Source organism: Triturus cristatus, chromosome 7 (genome assembly GCF_964204655.1).
Source record: "Triturus cristatus chromosome 7, aTriCri1.1, whole genome shotgun sequence".
Classification (NCBI taxonomy): Eukaryota; Metazoa; Chordata; class Amphibia; order Caudata; family Salamandridae; genus Triturus; species Triturus cristatus.
The window spans coordinates 648,492,199-648,515,494 of record NC_140590.1 but is presented as its reverse complement, the minus strand read 5'-3'; the positions used below and the strand labels follow the sequence as shown (position 1 = coordinate 648,515,494).

Sequence of the window (23,296 nt, the reverse complement as noted above, 5' to 3'; positions counted from 1 at the left end):
GGAATATGAACTCCAGGACAGGTTAACAAGTGTACTCTCACTGAAACCATAGACACTTGCAACTCCTGAGACAGGGAGCAACTGATGGAGAGACTGCCGAGACATGGGTCATAGGAACACTGGCTAATGGAGACAGGAAACATAGAGCAACGGGTAGCACATGCAGAAAAGTCAGGAACAAACACACCAGCGAGGGAAAGCCAGGACAAGGGGGCATGAAGGCAGGAGACAGGATACAGCGGGACGGAAACAGGGAAGCCAGTAAACGTATACAAGGACACGGGGTACAGGAGACACAGCACCATGGAGACAAGTGCACAGGAGAAACAAAGAGGTAAAATGGGCAGAGTAAACCATGGGTAGGCTGTCCGGTTTTAGGTTTAAACCTATAATAACTGATAAAACCCCACTGAAATAGAAATAGCCCTCACCAGTGAAAACATATAAACACTGAAAAAACACCTGCACAACCACAAATTAAATGCCATTCAAAGAAAGGAAAAAGAGAGTAAAAGAGTCCTTTTTTTTCTTCCTGGAGTGGCCAATACAATGTAACCTTGTTGTACATGCTAGCAGTCAGAAAGTCTGGGCTAACATTATTCTGCTTGAGTTTTGTTGTTTAGGGATGTCCCTATAATATTGTTTCTTCTTCCTTTTGTTTTTTTCAGTTTTGTGGTCTTTGGTCTAAAGATGCAGGGTTTAGAAGCATGTTTTAGGTCGTATTTAATTATTTTATAAACTGTATAGAATCAGGAAATATCAAAATCATATTTGATATTTTGGCTGCGTTCGATTCTTTCACTGATAGGTAAAATGGCTGGTTTCATAAGAATCTTTCCTCATATGTGTCATCACATTTACCCACAGAGAATGGGTAAAAACCCTTAATACATCAGCCCCCAGTTTCTAGTGAGTCAGTATTGCTAGTAGGCAAATTGCCAACACCTCAGGCTTTAAAAAGTTCAATGCAAGATATAGTGACAAGTATATGTGAAAAGAGCGCTATCACCAAGCATCTGGGATACTGGTGAAAACATGACACCAGACGTTTGGAAAACATGGAAAACAGTGTCACTTGGAATGTTCTGCAAAAAAGGTTCTTTCCAAGTCCAACAAAGATAAGAGTGATATAGTTTGTATTTGCAGTGATTCATCTACGTATATGAAAAAGTTGTGTGATGACCTGTCAGAATTGATACCTGAGCTGAAGTGCTTCCCTGTAAGAAATCCTTGCCACTTGTAAGATGGTATGCTGAAAGCATCTTTACAATCTTCTGAGTTAATGAGGAATGCTATTGACTTTTTAGTCCATTCTGTTGCAATGTTTTCCCATGCACAGGAACAAAAACACAAATATTTATAATTTCGTGCTTTCTGTGGCATCAAAGAAAGAGTCATCCCAACTGTGTCCCTTAGCTGATGGTTCTCAGTCCAAAAGGCTATAAATGCTATCTTATCCATGTGGCAACCATTTACAGAATATTTGCTGAGTGATGATGCCAAAGACAAGAAATGTGAGGATCATTGGTCACATTTTGATAGTGATTTCAAAAAAGTACACTCTACTGCATTCTTAGATTTTTACAGGAAAACATAACTGCCGAAATGGACATAATAAAAAAACAAGAGTCTCAAAACACCCTTGGCTACCAAGCGTTCAGCATATTTTGTGTAGATGTGAAACATCTCCTTGAGAGTAGGCTGGGCTACACCTTTAGTGACTTTGGCACTACAACATGTTCCATGTTAGAGTGCTTGCGGCTTGGTAAGCAAAGCACAGGTGAAGAGCAATTAAGGAACTTTTATTTTACAATGTATGAGAAATGGCTTGCAATGATGTATAGAAATGTCCCTTCACCACCAAAGGCATTTGCAGTCAATGAAACCTCACTGTGGTACTCTGTTCTAGATCCCTTCCGTAAAGGGGAATTTCCTCCGTAGTTTCAAAAGTGCTGCTTCATTTTTGACCGTTTCAATAACTCTGAGGGCATAAGCGCCGAGATTTGCGTAAATGTTGCAGAACCTGCCCTGAGAATCGCAATCTTCAAGTGAACCAGTATTGGCATGGAAAGCTATGTCAGTATCCAGAGTTACCAAATTGAATACTGGCTGTTATGGCGTTGCCCATCTCCAGTGCCAATGTTGAGAGGGCCTTTTCACAGAAGTTTACATGGGAAGAAAAGAGTGAGCGTACATGACCAAAGACTCACTGAAAAAGTATTCTATAGTGTACTGCAATAAGTTTAATTTGCAAAAATCTATTTGGACCTCATATACACTATGCTAATGCTGTCTATATACCATGCGCTATCAGTGCTGAAAGCAAGCAATAATAAAAGCAAAACGTTCCATAAACACCGGAAAAACACTGTTTCTGTAGTTTTTAATGGCGCGAAAATGTGTAACCACTGATAACCACTGTTTTTTAAAGGTATTGAAATCACTTGAAAACACTGAAAAAACCCCACCAGAATTTACCAAAAATAGAAACTGAAAACAGGAAAGCCTAACCATGGGCATAGAGACGTACAGGCATCAAGACAGCAAAGCACGGGCACAGGGACAAGCAAGCACAGTCAGTATGGGAAGAGGAAAGCACGGGGAAAGAGAGAGACAGGGACAGGAATGTAAGACAGAGAATGGGAAACATGGATATGCTTTGACAAAAAATACGAAGATGAGGAACACAATAAAAGCATCCAGCCAGTCTTTGGGACTATTAGACCGTTGAAAGAGCACAGGTGTTAGGGACCCAATTGGCACGGGGGTTTGAAAATTACAACAGATGGACTAGTAATATACAGGCCTCTCTTGCTGGATTTTTGAATATTCGCTGAGTTTTTTGATTATGTGTTTTCACCTCTGGGTACTATGCGTAATGTCGCCGTTTGGCTTCCATGCAGGCGACGTACAGGTCATAATACTAGTGCTATTGGCCTTCTTGATGTCTCTGGACCAAACTGCTTGGCCAAAGCCACCAGGTAATCGGTAGTGAATTGTGAAAAACAACTAGAGAATAACAAACACTATATTTGGTAAGCACAACAAACCATGTCATCTTCAGGTTAGTCAATCAATTGTGTTACAACAATCTTATTTTTGGTGTAAATGCTTGTACGTTTTTACAATTATAGTTATCTGATTTGAAAAATGTTACACTTTATTTTACATCTTTTCATAAGGACAAAGCATCGACTACTCAAGCCCTCACATGGTGAGCAAAAACTAGAAACGTAACATACGTGGACAGTGCTCCTCAAACTGCCTTTACAAGTGAAGAGGAAGCAGATCATAAAAATCCTGGGCTCTGCACAGGGGGGATACTCCATAAATGCATTAAAAACAGTCATAATTAAAGACAAAAAAATCAATGGTGAAATCATGATATGTAGAGGGAATAACGTGTACAATGGATTTGAATACACTACAGTAGTCACGCAAAGGACCTTTGCAGACCACTAGAATTCAACAGCGGGTTTAGGTATTCAGCTGCAGACTAGCATGGAATGGCTGGGCAATCAATAGAACCCCAAAATGGAAACGTTTTTGAGTTGCCAGGCTTACATTATGTAAGTGACTAGAAGAGTTCTGTTGCAGCCCATCATCAAAACTTCTCTTTAAGAATCAAAAATATCCCCACTCTTTTACAGAATGCATTCTGAACCTTTATGAAACCAAAAGGAGGCTGCAGTAAGATAGACGGTAGAAGAGAGGGAGACAGAGAGCCAAAGAGGAAGAGAGAGAGGGACTAGTCCATAGTAGTGAAGGTGGAGTCGCACATAAAGATTTGCTATAGGAGAAGCCCAGGCCTCTGGCACTCTAACAATTGAAACCAGAACTCATGTACAACCAGAGAATTTCAAACCACGAGAACACCATTCCCAAAAAAATATGTGAACTCAAAGAGCAATCTGGCAACCAGACAGACTGCAAATTTGCCAGGAGGGGAAGAGCTTTAACGAACCCTGTTCTGGACATTGTAGATAACCTCTCTACAGATATGTCTCCCACTTGGATTGCACACCTGTGTCTGTCCTGGATGTCTTTGTTTAATTACTATGAATGCTAGTGGTGTCATAGGGAATTCTTATGTCTCTCTCTAAAGGTTAGTTCTGTAGAAAGTTGTAGCTGTCTACAAAAGCCATCTTCTTTGCTTTACCATGATGGAAAATGTGATCAAACTACAGACCCAAATCCCGCACGAAGTAATGTTCCCAAACCCCAGAGTTTAGCGGTTCAAAACATCGCTCACTAATCTTTTAGGGAGAGATTTTGTTAACGCAAATGATAGCGCGTCGTAACAGGGACATGCAATGTTTTTATGTATTATAATCTCGATTTAAATATTTAGAAAAAGCATACAAGGTATGTAAAGTAGTACAATTAAAGCAAGCATCATGAACAGGTTACGGTCTGCAAGGACATAAAAGAAGACAAGCACAGAGGTCTGGCTTTGAGGTGGTAAAAGAAAGCATCATCATATATATATATGTGCATGCGTGTATTTGCATCTGTTAATTCGTTAAAGCTAGACCTATTGATTTGGCAAGATTTTTTCATGGCAAAACACATAAAGAGCAATGCATAAGAGATTGATGTACTAAACTCATACAGAGGAAAAAGAAATAAACAAATGACAAGTCAACAGAAAAGAAAGAGGGCGAAGGAAATTGGGAAGACCGACAAATACACGAGTACCGTGCCTACTGCAGTGCAAAAACAAAACGGCTGTTTGCTGTATACAAGTATGACAAACAGTTTAACGTGCGATGATTCAGTGCGCCTTTGAAATGCAAACTAGTCCCTTATGTAGTGCACTGCAAATACTCTATAGGCAGAGGACTGATAACCAAACAGCTAATAGAATGAAGTGTAAGGGAAATGCACATATAATGAAGCCAAATCCCACTCTGTAAAGTTTAAAATAGGTAAACTATCAGATGTGCTGTTCGCCAAATCTAAAATAAAAAAGTGGAGGAAAGACGAAAATACAAAGTGAAGACAGTGGGGAGAGTAGACAAGGTTGGGGGATGAGTTTGCTTTCCTTATGAAAAAATAATAATTATGGACCACGAGAAATGAACAAGTTATTTACCTTCAGTAATGATCTTTTCGGTGGATACGCTTTCTAACTGCAGATTCCTCACCCTGTGAATATTCTCCAGGTGTCAGACTGGATCAAGAAATTTTTCAGCAGTACCTCTACATGCCAGTAGGTGGTGTCGCTTGGCTGCATGCCAATGTCGTTCTGCTCTGGAAGCGACGAGCAGAGCTGCACATAAGCACTACTGGGAAACGCTGACGTCAGTTGGGTTTTAGGCTGTCCGTGCCCCCAGACATGAGCCATTGGCAAATTGGTAATACCAGTGTGCTGCTCTTTATACTGGGACCTTATTAGATGGAAAATAATCCAGTGGAGGTGGGAGGGTCAGTGAGGAATTTGCAGTTAGACAGAGTATCCACCAGAAAGATCATTGCCACAGGCAAGTAAGTTGTTCTTCTGATGGATACTTCTAACTGCAGATTCCTCACATTGTGAAAATATATCATTGCAGTACTCCCCAAGGTGGTGCGTCTGTGAACTGGCTCAGACCAAAAGGCCCTGCAGGATCAAGTGGCAAAATTATCCTGTGAACAGAACTGACTGTGGAGGCAGTAGTGCTTCGTGAATGTGTGTATCAAAGACCACATGGATGCCTGCCAGATATTCCAGGACAGGTTTTCTATGTGCTAATGCAGAGGTAGCAGCTTTAGCCCTGATGGAATGAGCCCATAAACTTTCTGTGGGTTACTTTTTTGTCACTGCATAGCATTTATGCAAAGAACAATCTATGGGAGATAGTCCATTTTCGCACTGCTTTACCATTCTTTACTTTGGAAAAAACTACAAAGAGCTGATCATCCACTTGGTGTACCTGGCGAACTCAATGCTTTTTAGGACTCAAATGAAGGAATCTCTCTTTCTCGTTAGTGGGTTGAGGTGGAGCAAATAATGTTGAAAGGGTAATTACCTGGCTGACATGATAAGGAGTAACCACGTTTGGTAGAGAAGAAGCTCTGGTCCTCAAAAACATTTCATGTGAGAACAAGGTGGTGTAAAAAGGAATTATAGGAGAGCGTGAAGTTCCGTCACGTCTAGCCGAAGTTATGGCATTGAGAAAGACTGTCTCTAAGTCTCAATGGACAACTGTGCAACAGCTCAAAAGGGGTGTGCATCAAGAATGTGAGAGTTAAGTTCAAGACCCACTGGGCCATCAGTGGAAACAAATGTCTCAATCCTTCCAAAAACCTTCATCACAACTGGTGATTTAAAGAGCAAAGCCTGATACGGCAACAGCGAGAAAGCTGAAAACCGATAAGTAGCCCTTAACAGTGCCAAAGACAAGTCCTTGCCAGGCTATTGACAGAACAAACAGCAAAACATCAAAGAATCTTAACTTTGAATGGTCAAATAGTCAGGTATCACACCAGTTCCCAAATGACCCATGAAGTGGCAGGAATGTATACAGGATTGAAAGGTGTCTCCAAGTGGGAGCTGATTTGGAAACTCCAGGGCACAGACGTGCTGAGATATCACATTCTTGACTGTGGCAAAAAGAGCAAGCCAGGGTTCTCCCCACTGTTGTAAGACGGCCTGGGCCAACTCAGGGTATAAATGCTATTTGTGATTCGCTAGGCGCCTGCAGCAGTGTCTACCCTGGCGTTTAAAGATCCTGCCAGGTGTATCACCAACACAGGAATACCTTGTTGGTCCAGCCACTTCTAGAGGTGCAAGGACTACTGTCACAGGATATAGCATCCCACCCTGCCCTGCTTGTTTTAGTACCACAGGGTGGTAGTGTTGCAGTGAGCACCTGCACCAACTTTCCTTGGATGGTAGGCGGGCAGACCTTCTACGCCAAGCGAATCCCTCTCAATTCCAACAATTTGATATGGAGTTTAGTCTCTGCCAGACACCAAAGGCACCCCTCCCAGATGGCTTCCCCAACCAAGCAAAGATGCATCTGTGATGACCGTCAGCTCTGGGTAGGGTAAGGTGAAGGGTCTTCTACTGACCTAATTGCAGTCCAGTAGCCACAACTGTAAATCTTGTGCAGTCTCCTCCTAAAACTTGGTAACCTGAAAGACGTTGGGCCCACTGGAATTTCAGGTTCCACTGCAGAGCAGGCATAAGCCATCTACCATGCTTCACTAGTAGGATGCAGGAGGATAACAATACCAGCAACCTTAGAGTCATCAGCAGTGAGATCCAAGCTATAGGTTTAAACATTGGAATCATAGCCTAAATGTCCTATACAATTTGTTCTGGGGAAAAGGCAAGAAACCGTACCGTATCAAAAATGACTCTAATGGAAGGGCAGGTAAGTGTGCCGACAAGGGATTTTCTAATGAACACATAGTTTTAGCATTCAAGATACAAATAATGATAACAAGCTCTATTCAGTTGTTTGCATTAAATTATATAGAAATTCAATTTAACTCATTTATACTTAAACTAATCTGTTGAAAAAAGATCTTACACAGGTGTAAATGTTTTCAAATAATTGAATTTATAATGAAAAACCTCTCAAAGAGTACAAAAAACTGATACAAACGTCTAAGTAAAGCACCACATAGCAACTGAGGTTTCTTCTAGATAATTTGATGTTACAAACATCTCTTTGTCACTAATGTGGACACCTCTTTACCATAAAATATAACAGGAACATATGACTGGTTCAACAGAAAACAAATCCTTGAAGACAACAGTTCAACGTGAAAGTAGGTGTAATTGTCAATGTTTCGGTCTATATTGTAGACCATCTTCAGGACGTAAAATTTAAGTGTAGGATGACCGTTGATAATTTATGTGAACTGATTCAAGTTGTAGTTCTACTGGTTAGAAAACGACAAAGGGGCTATCAAATAGCAACCACTGTTTCAACAATGAAGGCAGGCAAATGCGATTAGATATGAGCCTGACGGTTTCTTCGTTGGGCTCCAATACGCCCAGAACTAGCCTGTGTCTAGAAACTAGACGGGATCCACTTCAAAGAACGGGCCGCTGTCTCAGCAGTCGGCGTCTGCTCGCATTTGCCTGCCTTCATCAAAAACGTCGACAATAACACCTACTTTTACGCTGAACTGTTGTCTTCAAGGATTTGTTTTCTGTTGAATCAGTCACATGTTCCTGTTGTATGTATATCATAAGCACTCCTACAATGATAGTATTTTAAGAACATCTCTCTTTAGAGACAGTGCCGCAAGAATTCAACCCCTAACTTTAAAGCAAACTTGGAAGGAAACTCATCAAGGTTAGTATTTTGAAATTGGGAATATATTCTTAAAAACAACTTCTTCCAAATAAATCTTTTCATTTCAAAATAAAAGACAAATTAGTTGTTAATTAAAGCTTTCGATAGTGCTTTCAGCTCAGTTTATAATGAGAGTAATGCCGACCTTCTATGTGTGTCCTTTTAGAAGGCAAGAATTTCCCATTAACGTCTTCATTACAAGACCTCTGCAAAATTCACACAAATTTCACCAGGAAGGAAATCCTAGTGAAATTTGTGCAGAAAACAATCTCAGGATTTCGCAGTTTGCAGCTTGGAATGGGAGAAAGCCTGCAATATTACCACATTCACTGTTATCACATTAATTGAATACAATGAAAATGCTTCTTCTGTAGAGCATGTTGAAGAGCCAAACATGTAACAATAGGTTTGTCAATCACTTAGTAAGGGGACCTAAGTCACAAAAAACGAACATTTTGGGCCACATGGAGTCACAGAATCGGCTTGTTTGTGAACACAAAATAGGCTTTTCCTGTGTATCAAACCCTATTACCCTGTTTACGATTCGATATTTAGAGGTGTTTAGGGCGTCCTTTCCAAATACCGAATCACAGCGGTATGTATGAATGTTTTGTGACCGTGAAACATTCACATTTTTACCACAAACTTCAAGTTGGTGGTGACCCATTGGCAAAAGGAAAGGGGTCCCCAAGAGACCCCTTCCCCTTAGGGATTGGTGGCGAAAACGTTTTTGAAAAGCAGGCAGTGGTCCGACGGACCACTGCCTGCTCTTAAAAAATGAAAAGAAACATTTAATTTTTTCTTTTAAACACAACCCGTTTTCCTTTAAGGTAAACAGGCTGTTTTTTTTTTTTTTAAGTATTGCTTTATTGAAAAGCAGTCACAGACATGGTGGTCTGTTGACCCCAGCAGGCCACCATCCCCGTGATTTTAGGGATTCCTAGGGGGGCGCAAATTGCGAGATATGTGACCCCCTAGGAATCGCTAAATGAAACTCTTGGAGTTTCATACATTAGGAATAGCGATTACCTAACTGCGATTGTCAGGAAATCGCAATTTGGTAATCACTCTTCCTAATGTGGATAAATGTGGCCCTAAAGCTCTCCCAGAGGCTTAAAACCACGCATGGGTGCAGTTTATTTAATGAATTCATAAAACAGGTTTCCAGGCGTATTTATGGAGATATTTTAAAGATATGAAATTGCAGAGGAATTTACCCATGCATAGTTGTTTTTGGTGTGTTATGTAAGGGTAAATCTTCAACCATTTCCAGAGCGAAAGCAGGTCAGAGAAGAGTGTGCAAATTACCACAAGTTCTTGAGCTTGAAGATGTTTTCCCTGAAACACCAACTTCAAACCTCACCATGAGGATGTAGTCAGCACAATATAACATCACTGTGAGGTACTAATTTGCATGACTAAAAGGATTTATGAGACCAAAGTCACTTTTATAGAGTGCTCGTAAATCAAGCCATTTAAGTGTGCACATTCAATTTAGACTTGCAAATGACTTCATGAATCAAATTCTGATGATTTAAGGTCATTGAATTTTAGTTTACTCTAAAATTTTATTTTTGGATTCTAAAGATCGCATGGTCAAATCAGGAATCTTTAGCACACGTGACAATATAAGAAACACACCTTTGGAACAGTGACTTCACTGATAAATATATTGTTTTCATTGCTGAGTGAGATATGTTTCAACCTTTACAATCCCGCGGACTGCTTTTGAACCAACTAAATTAAATCTCTGGTGTTGGAGAAACAACACCTTCAACGAGCACTGGCGAGGACCAAATAGGGAAGGCGGTGTCTATCTACAAGCCTTTGACTTTACAAATCCTTGATTAGTTTTGTCTTAGTTTTTGTAAAACTTTATTGTTAGGTAAACTACCGGGCCTTCGTCAATGAAACAAAACGCGGCATTGCTTAAAAGCATAGTCCTGTTTTGTCTCAAAAGGAACACATTCCCATAATAGCTCTTGGCACTGAAGGATGTGCTCATTGTAAAAGTGCAGAATGTGCACTATGTACCCAGAGTTAAATTAGCCAGCGGCTGAAGAGAGCTGACCAAGTGCCCCAGGACCAAGTGCTGTAGTGGGTGGAAGTAAAATGTGACTGACAACAACAGCCAAATGGATGAAGAGGGCTGCCTGAAACCCCAGAAGTGTATTATATATATAGGTCTTGTACAACTCCAGACCTAAATGTAATTCTTGATCATTGTTTAGATACTCTAGGTCAAAATTGAGAAAGACCCTAACATTTTTCAGAAAAATAGTTTGCAAAGAAAGCTTTAAGCTTTTGCACACAATGTGCATATTAAGAGGGAAAAGCATCTATACATGTTGTCAAACTTCTTTTAAACTGATCAAATCAAACAAACATGGACGCGCTCTTGTTGACGGTTGATGCTGAGAAGGCATTCCACTGGGTTGATTGGAGCTTCATGGTGCACACATTGTCGCATTTTGGATTGGGAGATAGGTTTCGAACATGGGTGGGAAGCTGTTACAGCTCACCCACAGATTCAATCAGAGTTAATGGCGTGTCCTCCTGCCCTTTCTTCATCCAACGAGGTACCAGACAAAGGTGCCCTTTGTCGCCCCTCATGTTTGCCCTTTACATCTAAATGCTGGGGACAGAGGATTCGCGACAACCTGGAGATTAAAGGGATCCCATTCGGGGGGGGAGTTACACCCCATTAGTTTGTACGCTGATGACATACTTGCAGCGTTGGAGAATCCAAAGAGTTCGCTTCATGCTTTTTTAGAGGAACTGGAGATTTTTGGGAGGTCTTCGGGATTCCAGGTTAATGTTGGCAAATGACAGGTACTCAATCTTAGCCAAGCAAACCGGGATTATACCAGAGGTGGAGTCGATTCCTTGTCTAGGGGTTGAACTGGCAGCTAGTATTCAACAAACGGTTACGCTGAACTATGCTAAGTTGACGCAGCAGATCAAGAAAGATTTGAGTGGCTGGGGCCGCCACCATTTATCACTTCTAGGTCGAGTGGCGGCGATCAAAATGTCTATATTACCGAAAGCACTATACCTGTTTCAGACGCTGCCTGCATTCCCGCCTGAGGGCACCCACAGCTCATTGCAAAGGGACATCCTCCACTTTGTGTGGGTCGGGGCTCGGCCACGTATGAGGTGGGATCTGGGATATATGTGCCCCGAGAGCAGCCGATTGAGGGTCCCCAATTTATTGGACTATTTTAAGGCGGCTCAATTGAGATACCTTGTAGAGTGGAGTAGATCTGAGTCCGAAAAAAGATGGCTATTTCAAGACAGAGCATTGGCAGGGCTCCCCTTGTGGAAAGCCCTTTTTTAAAGAAAGCTGATAGACCACGAAGCCTCCAGAGGTCACCAATCATAAAAACAGCAATGAGGGTATGAGAGGGAGTAGCCACTAAAAGGGGGCTCACGACGTTCCCCTCACCAAAGACACCTCTTTTTGGGATAGTGAGTTCACTCCAGGAATGGAGGGTAAGGCATTCGCAGCATGGCAACAAACGCCATTCAGATCAGCAGGGCATTTGTTTGATGTGGAAGGCATTATCCCATTTCCAGAACTACGGCAAGACTATGGGTTACCAGAGACAGAGCGTTTACACTATTTGCAGCTTGACATTGGGTGCTTCAGCCAGGAGTACAACCACAGGTTAGCCGCAAATTGATGCAATATGATGATTACAAAACAGAACAATAAGGGACTGATCTCAGAACTGTTTATGTTATGCTTAGGCAGTCTGCCCCATCGCAATCCACGACCTAGCCAGAAAAGATGGGCGAAAGAATTAGGAAGAGAACTATCGAAAAAGGAGAGGGGAAGAATCTATTATAGAGCTAAACATACAGCGCGCAATATTGCCAGTATCGAGACGGCTACTAAAATAGCTATGTATTGGTATCTTACTCCAGTCCGGTTCAACAGGGGCAACCAAGATAGGAGTCCTACATGCTGGAGGGGATGTGGGGAAGAGGGGACTCTTGTACATCTGTTGTGGGAATGTCAGGTTTTGACGAAGTACTGGTCCAGAATTTTGGATGAAATAGATCATCAGCATGACACACAGATTCCAAGACTATCAGTGTATGCGGAACTGGGCTTGCCCAATCTGCTAACTTTTCCACCCAAAAGTCGCAAGGGAAGACAGATGGGGCTAGCATTGGGGGCAGATCTCCAAAATATCCTGTAGCACTGGGGGACGCAAACACCCACACATATAGGTTGGCTTCACAGTCTATGGTATATTCTCGGGATGGAGCGTGTTAATGTCACGTTGAAAAACTCCGAAGCTGCATTCAAAGAAGTATGGAAACCATTTCTTACCCTTTTATCGACGGAGTTTAATGAAATCACATGCCCGAGATATCTCCGCGTGCTGCGCCTAGCAGAGCCCAACCAGGTGGCCCCAAACATCCGGGAATACAGACTGGGAGGCTCTCGGGTCCTTAGAGAAACTACTATGGGGAGGAAAGAAATTACTGGTAGGGGAGAGGGGATGCAGTTTGAATGGTTTGTAAATTGTTGTTTCGCTCTAAAGAGATTGGTTTAGAATCACAGCGAACATCATACAGTGTTGGTGAGAGAGGACATTTGCATGGACATCTGGAAATAGAAAGGTAACACAAGGCAATGATTTTCAAAGAACTGTGACGTACTTAAAGCAAATGTGATGTTGTTGAATAAGCAATGTATGTTAACTAAATTAATAATAATAAAAAAGATTTAACCCCTTCGATGCGAGTGACGGAGCGGTTCAGTCATGCGCGTCGGTTGCGCTGTGCGCATGACGGAATCGCTCCGTCATGGCCCCGCCCGCGCACGGAACCTTCAGCACAGCGCGGTAAACCGTGCCGCGCTGAAGGGGTTAAACATAAACTGATCAAATGACTGTATTCCAGCTCATCCATACAGTTGTTTACTGTATTGTAGCCATGCTTTGAATTGAGAAAGATTTCCTTTTCCAGGCCTTATAAGACATTCAGTGTGGCGATTTCAATATACTTTCCTACAAAACCCTTTCTCAATTCTTCCCTCATGTAGACCTCCTTTGACTCATCCCTAACCTCATTTTACTACTATGATTTCCCTAATATCTTTCTAGAGACTCTTCCTTCCTCCATCTCTCCCTTCACTCATCACAAGTCCCATCTTACTACCATGATCTCCCAAATAACACTTTCTAGACTCTTCCCTCATCTATCCCTCCATTATCCTATTCAATCCCACTAACAGGCTTGCATGTCCACTGCTCAAATGAACACATATTCCCCTATACTAATCCAACACTAATTCTTTTTGGCTTCCAGAGTAACGGGCTACTCGACGAAAAGCACTCAGACGCCTTGTCAGAGGTAGAAGCGCTATATAAATACAATTACAATGTTAAGCATTTGATAGTGACAGCTTGGAAGCTAAGTTACTTAAGGTGCACACACAGGTGACAGGACCATCATCAAATTCCATGTCTGTAGATTGTCCTCATTTCCACAGGCTGGTCTAGAACCTCTTCAACAGCATGGTAAAAGAGGATTTTACATTTCATAAAGCATTATTGTAACTTTTTTATGCCCATGGCCAAGTGTGTGTGCTACTATAAGGTCACATCTCTAGTAGTCTCACAATAGAACTCTTTGCTACAGCAAGGAATATAAAGCAAATGTCTTCATAGATGAGGGGCTTTGAAGGTCTGAGACCAAATGAGTTATATATAAGACCAAAAAAGCTGAAACTCCTGGAATAAATAGAATTTGAAGGTTCCAACCATTTGAAATATCAAGGAGAAAAACTAACAGTCACAAACATAATGTACTGATGAAATGGGATGGTTGGAGGCTGGCTTTATTCAAAAGTAAAAATGTTAACATCTGAGACCATTCAAAAATAGCTTCAATGGTGTAAAGGTAGAGGATCTCAAGTTGTTGAATGGCTTTTTAATGTTGGAGATAGCATTTGAATACAGCACCAATGTTCTCCAGATACATGTGTGTGAAGAGGTTTGTCTGGATCATTTTCAGGAAGGCAGAGCCTAATCTCTGCTCAAGGTGTTACTGTAGAGATGCCCAGAAGATGATTAGTGGTATCTAAGAATCTGTGGCTTGGCCATTGTTGCTCTGCAGACTGAGCACTGTTCCTGAAACAATAGCAGACAATTAAAAAGCGCAACAATACCTACATATATTTCGTCTTCATTACCATCAAGCTTTCAATGTACTGAAATTACATCAAGCTATGACAGATAAAAAAAACTTTGGCAAAGCCAATAGGCCTCGCCTATACAAGAGCTATTGGCTTTGTCAATTGTATTTAGCCATGTTGTACACCAGCGTAGCTGCTGTTCAGCATGGCTAAATGTTAGTGGTGTAGAGGACAGTGGTGTGAACTGTCAGAGTGGAATGGCGAAAAGGGGAGTAAAGTGTTGTAGAGAGGAGGGGCACAGAGTGTTGTATATTGGAGTGGCACAGAATGGAGTCACGTAGAGCGGCATACAGTAGATTAGAGTAGAGTGGAATGGTGTAGAGTGTTGCAGAGTATAGTGGTGTAGAGTGCAGTGGCGTCGAATTCAGCAGGCGTACAATCCAATGTTGTAGATTGGAGTGTTGCATAGTAGAATGCAGTGAGGTGGAGTGCTGGGTGTAGACTGCAGTGGTACAGAGTGAAGTTGTGCAGAGTAGAGGGGTTCAGAGTGCAGTGGCATAGAGTGGTGCAGAGTAGAATATAGTGTCGTAGAGTGCAATGGCATAGAGTGCAGTGGTGTAGAGTGCATTAGCATAGAATTCAAAGTAGAGTGGCGTAGAGTGGTGTAGAGTGCAGTGGTATAGAGTAGAGTTGTGTTGAGTACAATGGCATAGAGTGCAGTGGTGTACAGTGCAGTGGTGCTGAGTTCAGTGGTGCAGTGAGAGTGTCGTGGTGTAGAGTAGAATGAAGTGGCTTGGAGTGACGTAGAGTGAACTGGTGCAGAGTGCATTGGTGTACAGTGTTGCGGAGTAGAGTGCAGTGGTAGAGTATACAGCAGCATAGAATTCAGCAGCCTACAATGCAGTGTTGTAGAATTCAGTGATGTAGATTAGAGTGGTGTAGAATAACAGAGTGTCAGAGTGCAGTGGCGTAGAGTTGTGTGGAGTGGTAAGCGTGCATTGCCATAGAGTGCATTAGTGCAGAGTAGAGTGGCGTAGAGTTCAGTGGCAGAGTGTGCAATGTTGCATAGAAGAACAAGTTACTTACCTTCGGTAACGATATATCTGTAAGAAACATTAGTAGTGATAGATTCCTCACCTTAGAATTACCCCCAGGCGTCAGACTGGATCCGGAAAGTTTTCGTCAACTTTACCCCTGCGAGTCGGAAGGTGGCGTTGTGCGGCTTCACGTACGACATTGGCGTTGTGGTCGCCGGGATGACGTTGCGGCAGCTACTTAGACGCCCTCGCACACTGACGTCAGTTCTGTACATGACTTTCCGCACCAGAAAACGCAGAGCCATGCAAGATACTGACCACTGGTGCTTTGAAACTAGGGCCCTGAAAGGGATGACCTTAAACCTAGAAGTCAGTTCGCAGAAAGGGGAGGATGGGTGGGGCGGTAAGGAATCTATTACTACTAATGTTTCTTACAGGTATATCATTACGGAAGGTAAGTAACGTGTTCATCTGAAAGAAACACATAGTGATAGATTCCTTACCTTAGAATAGATACCCAAGCAATACCAACCCCGGTGGTGGGTCTGCAAACCAAGATCACACATGGAAGTCACGGAGAACAGAACGGCCAAAAAAGCTGTCTCTCCTGACTTGGCTGCCTAGACAATAGTGCTTAGTGAAAGTGTGCAGCGAGGCCCACGTAGCTGCCTGACAGATGTCTTGTAAGGGGACACCGCGCCATAAAGCCGTAGTGGCAGCCGTCGCACTGGTGTAATGGGTGCGCTGCCCCAACGGAGCTTCCTTTTTAGCCAGAGAATAATAGGCTTTAATACATAAGACGACACATTGGGAGATAGTCCGCTTATGTACGGCCCAACCTTTCTTGGCGCCAACGTAGACAACAAAGAGCTGGTCATCCACCCGGAACTGTTGTGTGCGGTTGAAGTAAAACGAGAGCGCACGTTTTGGGTCCAGACGGTGGAGCCTCTCTTCCTCTCTAGAAGGATGCAGAAAGAAGGTGGGCAAAGTGATGGTCTGCCCGATGTGAAAGGCAGTGACAACCTTTGGCAGAAAGGATGGACGTGTCCTGAGCACAACCTTGTCCGGATGGACAGATAGAAAAGGAGGTTTACAAGAAAGAGCCTTGAGCTCACTCACTCTCCTGACAGAGGTGATGGCAACCAGGAAAGCAGTCTTCAAAGTCAGCAGACGAAGAGGACAGTTGTGAAGAGGCTCAAAGGGAGCGCACATTAAATATGCAAGAACCAGATTCAAGTCCCACTGTGGCATTACGAAAGGAATAGGAGGGAAAAGATGAGTAATGCCTTTGAGAAATCTATTTACAACAGGGGACTTGAAAAGAGAGGGCTGATCAGGGAGCTTGAGAAAGGCCGAAATAGCAGAAAGATAGTCCTTGATAGTGCCCAGAGCAGAGCCCTGTTGGACCAAAGAAAGAATGAACAGAAGAACTTTTGAAAAAGGGGCAGAAAGGGGATCCACAGCCTTTGCTGTGCACCATGCCACAAATTCGTTCCACCTGCAGTCGTATACCAACTTAGTGGAGGGACGCCTGGCTGCCAGAATGACATCACAGACTTCTGGAGGCAAGTCGAAAGGAATCAACTGCCGCCGCTCAATCTCCACGCAAAGGGGTGGAGACTGGAAAGGTTCGGGTGGAGGACCGTCCCATGCTGCTGCGACAGAAAATCCTCCCGAAGATGCAGTCGGATCGGGGGATCGATCGTCATACTGAGTAGCTCGGGATACCAAACTCTTCGAGCCCAGTCCAGAGCCACAAGAATGACTTGGGCCCGGTCGCGCCTTATCTTCAGCACTCTGGTCAGAAGTGGTGTAGGCGGAAAGGCGTACAACAGACCGCTACTCCACTCGCGACGAAAAGCGTCGTCTAGCGAGTGCCGCCTTGGAAATTCCAACGTGCAGAATTGCTGACATTGCGCGTTCTCTTCAGTGGCGAATAGATCTAACCAAGGTTCTCCCCTATCGAAAGAGACCTTGAGCCACGTCCGAATGAAAACGCCATTTGTGATCCATCATACACCTGCGGCTGAGTTTGTCCGCCCTGGCGTTCAATGAACCTGCCAGGTGTTGAACCACCAGGGAAATGCCCTGCTGTTCCAGCCATGTCTAGAGGCGCAGAGCCTCCTGACATAGGGTCCACGACCCCACCCCGCCCTATTTGTTGCAGTACGACATGGGAGTGGTGCTGTCTGTGAACACCTGCACCACTTTCCTTTTGACAGAGGGAAGGAATGCTTTCAGTGAAAGTCGGATCGCCCAAAGCTCCAGAAGGTTGATCTGGGGCCTGGACTCCGCCGGAGAACAGAGGCCTCTGATCTCCACCTCTCCCATGTGGCCCGCCATCCCAGGAGGGATGCGTCAATCACCACTGTGTGCTCCAGTTGGGGAAGGGAGAGGGATCTGCCCTGGACCCATTGTCGGTTCATGAGCCACCACTGCAGCTGCTGTGCAGTGCCCTCCGAGATCTGGACGTGATCGGACAGGTTCCCCTGATGCTGCGCCCACTGGAACTTCAGGTCCCACTGTAAAGCCTGCATATGCCATCTGGCATGAGTGACCAGCAGGATGCAGGAGGCCATGAGGCCCAGCAGCCTCAGGGTAATCCTGACCGAAACCCAGGATAGAGGCTGAAAGATCAGAGTCATAGCCTGAATATCCTGGACTGGCCGTTAAGGAGGATAGGCCCGAAACTGCGTCGTATCCAGAACCGCTCCGATGAAGAGAAGCTTATGAGAGGGAATCAGGTACGACTTCGGGACATTGATGGAGAACCCCAGCAAATGCAGAAGGTCTGCCGTAGTCTGGAGGTGGCAGACAACTTGCCGGGGTGAGCCCGCCTTCAACAGCCAGTCGTCGAGATAGGGGAAGACTGGAAGCCCTGATCAGCGCAGATGAGCTGCAACCACCGCCATTACTTTTGTGAACACCCGAGGGGCGCTGGTAAGGTCAAAGGGGAGTACGGTAAACTGAAAATGTTCGTGGCCTACTGTGAACCGCAGGTAACGCCGGTTGACCGGCAGGACGGGAATGTGGAAATATGCGTCCTGCAAGTCCAACACTACCATCCAGTCTCCAGGGTCGAGAGCAGATAAGACCTGAGCCAGAGTTAGCATCTTGAACTTCTCCTTCCGGAGGAAGCGGTTGGCGTCCCTGAGTTCCAAGATAGGACGCAGGCCCTTGTCCTTCTTGGGCACCAGAAAGTAGTGGGAATAACAACCACGTCCTACTTCTGGCGCAGGAATGCGCTCGATGGCCCCCTTGGCCAAGAGGCCCGCGACTTCCTGTTGAAGTGCCAAGTGATTCCCTGACATGCGGTGGTACTGGGGTGGCATGGCTGGAAGGGTAGTCTCTAAGGGGAGGGAGTAGCCCTTTCGGACTATTTGTAAACCACACCTGTCTGGCGTTTGATGGGCCTGAAAGACCGGACTAGGAAAGTTGTGGGGCAGTGGTGGCCGGGGTGGAAGTGGACTGACCCGCCCGCTGGCCCCCTGACCCGCCTCTGCGGGTCCCATGTCCGCGGCCGCGCTGAGACTGCTGCTGCTGCGGCCTGTGGCTCTGAAGCGAACGTGCTAGGGCACGCCTTCCGTGGCCACGAAAGGAGCAAAAAGCAGAAGGTGGACGAGTGCGAGTGGCCGAGAGGCCCAAGGACTTGGCCGTAGCCCACGAATCCTTAAAATGCTCCAATGCTCTATCTGCCTTGTTGTCAAAAATGCGAATGCCATCAAGGACATGTCCATCAGGGTGTTCTGGACTTCCCCCCGAGAAATCCTCAGCCAGGCGTGGCGGCGGAGAGCCATTGTCATGGAAATCGCTCTGCCCAGCGAGTCGGCGGTGTCAAGGCCACATCGTATTGTGAACTTAGCTTCATCTCTCCCCTCAGCAATAGCCTTAGGGAGCACTGTCCGTGCCTCCTCCGGATACTGAGGCAGCACTTGTGCCACCATATCCCACACAGAGTGGGAATAACGGCCAAGAGGCATGCGGTGTTCACAGACCGCAGCCCTGAACTGGCAAAAGAAAAAATCTTCTTCTCAAACTGTTCCAGTCTCTTGGATTCCCTGTCCGGGGGTGCAGTAGGGAATGCGTTCTGGGATGTTGATGCTTGGACAACCAAGCTCTCAGGGGTGGGGTGTTGGGAGAGGAAAATGGGGTCGCTCGGGCCGGGCGATGGAATCGGGCCTCGTTCCTATCCACAGGAGCCCCTGTGTTGGGCCTGGACCAGGTGCCCAAAAGAACGAAAGAAAGTGCCTCATTAAAGGGCAGCAGTGGCTCCGCTGAGGTAGCGCCAGCTGAAGGACTTCTGTCAGGAGGTTAGTCCTGACGGCCACCGTAGGGAGTTGGAGGTTGAGGGCCAGCGCCGCCCTACGCAACACCACTGCATAACTAGCACCCTCCTCCGTAGCCACAGTAGGAGGAGTGAGCATGCCAAGGTCAGGAGAGGTGTCGAGACCACTGGCATCCCCCAGTTCCTCTGCCCAGTCCGGGTCATACTCACACTGAGCTGTGAGAGGGTCCTCAGACCCCTCCCAGTCCTCCCCTTCCTCCGAAGGCTGATGTACAGGCCGAAAATAAGGAGGCTGGACATAGGGGTAGAAAGGCCCCATCGGGGTCGGAATCGTTCCGGCTATGTGTCCATGTCGGGGCTGATACCAGGGGCGACGTCATCCGGTGCCACGGACGACGTCGGAGGCATTGCCAGTGGGGTCGACGTCGGTGGAGGTGTAACGAGGTCAACCGGCATCGACCGGGATCCAGGCCTGGATCCTTGGAGGCCCTGCGGCGCCGGGCCCGGAGCCAACAGCGATGCCGAAGCCGCCAACAGTGAAGGGTGAGGGCCCCCAGTCGGGCCTGCGGGGCCCGAAGGCACGCCAGCGGGGCCCGACGGCCCAAAGAGGCGGGCCATGGCTGACAGAAATTCCTGCAGCTGGTCCGGAGTCGCCGACAGACCCGGGAAGGGTGGTTAGGCCGACGGCGACACCGTAAGCTCCGCCGGAGCCACGGGGAGGCACCACCCGCACCCTCAGCCGCAAGTCATCGAGCTTCGACTTCTTGTGTTTCGTCTTACCTGACCCCAAGTGCGAAGACTTCGATCCTGAAGAACGATGGTGATGGCTCCGCGACCGGTCCCTCGACGTCTCACGGGACCAGGGCCTTGTGAGGCACGGAGCCGACTGCCAGACCTCAAGCAACTTTCTGGACCGCTCCCGCAAAGTCTTCGGCGCCATGGCCCGGCAGTCGGGGCACGACTTGGGGTCGTGGCCGCGCCCCAGGCAGTAGAGACACGTGGTGCGGGTCCCTCACCGACATCATCCGATGACAGTCCCCGCAAGACTTGAAACCGGGCATCCCTAGGACACCAGGAGTCGATCGACTTGTAAAAGCAGAGACAAAAAGCCTCCGAAATAACTCAGTCAAAAAATGAATGGGGGTACCACTCTCTCCGGACCTGCGCTTGCTGGCGTGGAAAAAGAAAGAACTGACGTCAGTGCGCAAGGGCGGCATCTAAGTAGCTGACGCAACGTCCTCTCGGTGACTACGATGCCAACGACGGACGCGGAGTCGCACAACGCCACCTTCCGACGCGCAGGGGTACTGCTGACGAAAACTTTCCGGATCCAGCCTGACGCCTGGGGGTAATTCTAAGGTAAGGAATCTATCACTATGTGTTTCTTTCTGATGTGTGTCGTACAGAGAGGTGTAGAGTGCATTGGCGTAGTGGCATAGATTGCAGTGATGCAGAGTAGAGTGGCGGAGAGTGCAGTAATAGAGTAGCGGTGCAGGGTAGAGATCATTGGTGTAGAGTGTAATGGCGTGGAGTAAAGTGGTGTATAGTGCAATGGCATATAGTACAGTGATGCTGAGTAGAGTAAAGTGGGGTATAATGGTTTAGCGTAGAGTCAAGTCTTACAGAGTAAAGTGCACTGGCATAGAGTGTATTGGCATAGAGTGCAGTGGTGCAGAGTGCAGTGGCGCAGAGAGCAGTGGCGCAGAGTGCAATGGCGCAGAGTGCAGTGGCGCAGAGTGCAGTGGTACAGAGTGCAGTGGTACAGAGTGCAGTGGTACAGAGTGCAGTGGTACAGAGTGCAGTGGTACAGAGTGCAGTGGTACAGAGTGCAGTGTTGCGGAGTGGGGTAGAGTGGAGCTGTTCAGAGTAGATTTGAGTAACCTAGATTGGAGTGGTATAGAGTGCAGCAGCGAAGAGTACTGTGATATAGAGTAGAGTGGCTTAAAGTGCATTGGCATAGAGTTGAGAGGCGTGGAGTGCAGTGGCGCAGAGTGGTTTAAAGTGGAGTAGTGCAGAGTAGAGTGAAGTGGCATAAAGTGGTGCAAGATAGAATGGAGTAGAGAGGAGTATGCATGGTGAGGTACCACACCGCCATTCCAGATAACACATTTTCAATTGAAATGATCATTATGTTTGCACAGACATACAGTTTTACTAATAAAATTATACAGCTCCCAAACGATAATGTGTGGAAATGGCATCACCAAAAGAGTATTAATTTGTTTACACCATATTAAAGTATGTGTTTCCAACACACTTAAGTATTAACAAAAAATGTGCTGCATTTGTGCATTTATAATTCTGATATATTCTGAAATACTTGCACAGTTCATTTAAATGTTGTTGTGTGCTAAAAAAAAACCTTTCCCACCCCAAGTATGCAGCAAGATTGTCACATGAATTCTCCCAACTTGAAGTCCGAGAAAGAAAAGTAAACACAGAGCCTGACATTTGACCAGTCTTTAAATACACAACAAATGTGACAAAATATGAACAAACAAGATTTACAGGCCTCTTTACAGAAAGGAACACTTGTTGAAGAATAGAAGGGGAGTTGGTAGGAAAAGTCTTTGCTCCTTGGGAGGGATGAACTCACCCTCGACAGCCTAAAACAAATAAAGCAAACAAATAGAAAGCCAGAAAATGTGAGTTACAAAACACAAACCCAATGGTAAGCAACGGGCAGAATGCATTCCAAGGGAAGCTTTCTCAATGTCCCTAAGATGTCTTTAGCAAACCAGACAACTGTGCTGTCTGGTAGGCTTCCACCTAATCTGTAACTGTTTCGCCTTCAGAGTAAACCCTGTTATAGAAGCTTCTGGATATTGTGTAAAAGGATGTGAAAAACAAATTCAATGGGGGTAAAGGACATGGCAAAGAAACCTTAAATTTGAAGAACCTGGCTTGAGGACAGTCATTTATGGAACTTTCTGATGGCCAAATCCCAGTGGCCCTTTTGCTGCCTCCAGGACGCACAAGCACTTCCTGCTCAAGTTGAAAAAAGTGGTTCAGTCAATGCAGTGCTTGATTTGTAAAAAAAACATGTGCCAAAGCCAACGCACCTATTGACTCTGCCAGCGCTGCCAATGGCAGTACCAACACAACTACGAACAATCACATTCCAACAAGTGTAACAGTTCAGACTATGCAACGCCTCTAAAGATATAAGAATGGTTTCGGCAGCAGGTATTAGTAATTATTAATGTATACTGAATTAATAAACAACTATTGTTGTGCTCATCTCTAAATTAGACAGACACCGCTACCATGTGGCAGATTATATCAATAAAAGAATGCAGTGGGGATAAATTCAACCAGTGGTATTCAATGAAATCATTAATTTTCATTGGGAACTTGACAGAGTCAAATTTTGGTTGTTCATGGTATGATTTAATAAGCAAGTCTAGCAATATATTTGCTTACAGTTCTTTAGCATTTAAATACGCATAGGACTCTGAACAGAAAACAAAATCACAAAGAAAACAGGGATGATCACAAAGACCTTAATCATTCTAATTCTTGCTAACAG

At 45.2% G+C, this 23,296-nt stretch overlaps 1 protein-coding gene across 4 annotated transcripts in view; it reads right to left on the bottom strand.

The window, feature by feature from the left end:
• The window catches only part of CEP112 (centrosomal protein 112), a 2,536,355-nt gene that overhangs the window by 1,667,950 nt on the left and 845,109 nt on the right, over positions 1–23,296 (bottom strand). The window lies entirely within an intron of this gene.